This window comes from Glycine max, chromosome 16 (genome assembly GCF_000004515.6).
Source record: "Glycine max cultivar Williams 82 chromosome 16, Glycine_max_v4.0, whole genome shotgun sequence".
NCBI classification, from domain to species: domain Eukaryota; kingdom Viridiplantae; phylum Streptophyta; class Magnoliopsida; order Fabales; family Fabaceae; genus Glycine; species Glycine max.
In genome coordinates this window covers 15,624,545-15,627,941 of record NC_038252.2, presented here as the reverse complement: position 1 = coordinate 15,627,941, position 3,397 = coordinate 15,624,545, and the positions used below count along the sequence as shown (strand labels likewise).

The 3,397-nt window shown below is 39.9% G+C and overlaps 1 non-coding gene across 1 annotated transcript; it reads left to right on the top strand.

The window, feature by feature from the left end:
* The first annotated feature begins 1,505 nt into the window (after positions 1 to 1,505).
* On the top strand, positions 1,506 to 1,612 carry LOC112999849 (small nucleolar RNA R71). Its single transcript, XR_003265067.1, has one exon. It is a non-coding gene; the product is annotated as a small nucleolar RNA R71 (small nucleolar RNA).
* The last annotated feature ends 1,785 nt before the right edge of the window (positions 1,613 to 3,397 follow it).

The window sequence follows — 3,397 nt, the reverse complement described above, 5'->3', positions numbered from 1 at the left end:
CTCTAACTAAGACATCTTCTATGAAACCAACAGGATAGGCAACACTTCTATTAGCTAAATGAATTACCACATCAGTTGACTGCAAGGGACCTAGAGATAGAGAATTAAAAATAGACAGAGGCATAACACTAACAGAAGCTCCTAAATCTAGCATGGCATTGTCAAACTTACTATTCCCTATAATACAAGGTATGCTGAATGTACCTGGATCTTTACATTTTTCAGGAATTTGGGGAACAGATTTACCAATCAATGCGGAGACATTTCTGCCCATGCTAATTTGTTCACTTCCTTTAAGCTTCTGCTTATTAGTGCACAGCTCCTTCAAGAATTTAGCATATCTTGGAATTTTCTTTATTGCATCCAGCAGAGGTATGTTTACCTCTACTTTTCTAAATGTTTCCAAGATCTCTTTCTCTTCCTCTTCCATTTTTTTGTTGGAAATTGCTCTTGGAGGGAATGGAAGAGGAGGGATGTGCTGCTTCTGCAAATCAGAATTACCAGTGGAAGATTCACCTGCACAGAAATTGTTAGGTAAATTTTTGTCATCACCTTTTTCTGGAGTAGAGTGAAGTTTAACAGGTTCATTAGCAAATGAGGAAGGTGCTACAGGTTGAGGTCCTTGACACTGCTTTCCCGACCTCAATGAAATGGCACTGACATTTTTGGGATTTTGGAAAGATTGAGAAGGCAGCTTGTCAAAATTCTGGGACTGTTGTTGATTTAATTGTGTAGCCAATTGTCCCATCTGATTGGTTAAGCTCTGAATGGAGGCTCTGGTCTCTTGTTGAAACTGCATGTTCTATATGGTCATTTGCCTCACAAGTTCTTCGAGGGAAGGTTGCGGAGGAGCCTCAACTGTTGGTTGTTTCTGGGGCTGTTGCTGTTGTTGGATTGGTGGAGGAATGTATGGTCTGCTTAGGCCAGCAGCATTTTGGAAGGAAGGAGCAGACTGCTGTTGTTGTTGCTGAGGGCTAGACCATCTGAGATTAGGGTGATTCCTCCATCCAGGGTTGTATCTGTTGCTGGAGAGGTCATAATTGTTCTGTTGTGGTTGATTTTGCTGCTGAGGTTGAGGAGGTCTATTGTAAATGTTTGCAACACAAGCTTTGGGCTGCTCAATTGCTCCAGGTTGCTGCATGGAAGGGCAAAGGTCTGTATGGTGGTCATCAGAGGAGCACAAACTACAGACCCTTGCGACAGGTACAAATTTCTGGTTCAAGGCCAGCTGGGTTACCAAGTTAACCAATGCATCCAGTTTGCCTTCAAGCTTCTTGGTTTCAGATGATGCAGCTGAGTTTGTAGCTACCTCATGCACTCCTCTAATGACTATAGCATCATTTTTGGTGCTAAACTGCTGGGAGTTGGAAGCCATCTTCTCAATTAAATTTCTGGCTTCAGCAGGAGTCATGTCTCCAAAGGCTTCACCACTGGCAGCATCTATCATACTTCTCTCCATATTACTAAGTCCTTCATAAAAATATTGGAGAAGCAGTTGCTCTGAAATCTGATGGTGAGGGCAACTGACACATAGTTTTTTAAATCTCTCCCAGTATTCATACAGGCTCTCTCCACTGAGTTGTCTAATACCTGAGATATCCTTCCTGATGGTTGTGGTCCTGGAAGCAGGGAAAACTGTTTTTAAGAACACTCTCTTAAGGTCATCCCAGCTCGTGATGGACCTTGGAGCAAGGTAATACAACCAGTCCTTTGCAACTCCCTCTAAAGAATGAGGAAAAGCCTTCAGAAATATGTGAGCCTCTTGGACATCTTGGGGTTTCATGGTGGAGCAGAAAATATGAAATTCCTTCAAATGTTTGTGCGGGTCTTCACCTGCAAGGCCATGAAACTTTGGAAGCAAATGAATCAGTCCAGTTTTAAGAACATATGAGGCATCCTCATCAGGGTATTGGATGCACAAGCTTTCGTAGGTGAAATCAGGTGCAGCCATTTCCCTTAGAGTCCTCTCACGGGGTGGAGGTTGTGTCATGTTCTCAGAATGTTCAAAATTAGAATGCTCAAAATCAGGATGTTCAAAATCACCAATAACAGAATGCATAGATTCACCAGTAATGGAATGCTCAGGATGATCAAAAGTTATAAAATGATGCCTAACTAATCTATGAAATGTCCTATCAATCTCAGGATCAAAGGGTTGTAAGTCAGATGGATTGCCTCTAGTCATACACTACATTCAGCATGCACAACTAGTTGCCTTGTCATGTAAATAAAGGTGTAGGTTTGAACTACAGCTACCCTCAAATGATATCCAAATGACTTGAAATTTTGTGAGCAACCTTATAAAATGATGAGAAGATAGAACAAAAAATTTCAGGCAAAAATTCAAAGTCTAACTATGGAAGCTAAAAATGGTAGGTTAAGAAAAATAAGTGAATAAAACTTGAAAAATAAAAAACTTTTGACAGAATCACTATTTTTGGACGATGGAGACCTCAGCTGGCCTACGGAGGGCTCCCATGGCATAGGAAATCATTTTCTACCCCAAATACATATATAATAATTGTGATTCTGATAACCGGAGCAAAAGTTATGGCCGTTTGAAGTTTTGACAAACACAAAATTTGCTACTTTTTTGGAACTTTCAAATCTGACCAAACTAAAGGCTCTAGCTATTTTTTCCACAAAATATGGATTAAAAGAAGTAACCACAAAAAAAATCAGCCAAAAATAACAACCCTAGCTACTAAAACAAAAAATCCCAAATAATTCAACATGGGTGGTCGCTAAAATCCGTCGCTACATGATTTCTACTACTACTCTGTTTTGCTGCAAGAAAAAGTGGTCGCTAAGTCTGTCGCAAAACACTATTCACAGCAAAACGCCCAAAACTGAAACAGGGGAAGCGCTTAATAGGAAAACTGAAACAGAACACACACTAAACAAAATACCAGGATATTAAACAAGACTAACACACATACTAACACAATACTAACAATTAAACATAAAACATGAAAGACTTAAACACACAACGCTAGCTATTATGAACCTTTGGACACTGCTCCCCGGCAACGATGCCAAATTTGATCGAGGTCGTACCCGAATCAAATAAACATGAAAATGCAGTAACTAGGAAGTGATCCTAGGTCGTTTCCCAACGAGCAATGATAAACCAAATGTTCATAATACACTTGCAGTAACAGTAACGATTGGGGGGGGTTGTTTGTTTTGTGATTTAAAGGACAGAACAAGTAAACTGGAATACGAAACTACTAATATTAAAAATGGGTTGTTTCCTTTGATTCAGAAGCCATTCTCTTATCCTGGGTTATGGAGAATTCGTCCCCAACAGTTAACCACTTAATCCAACCCTATTTCAATTTACTAAGCAAAAATCAACTTAGGGTTGTCAATACGTGATTAGGCAACACATACACCA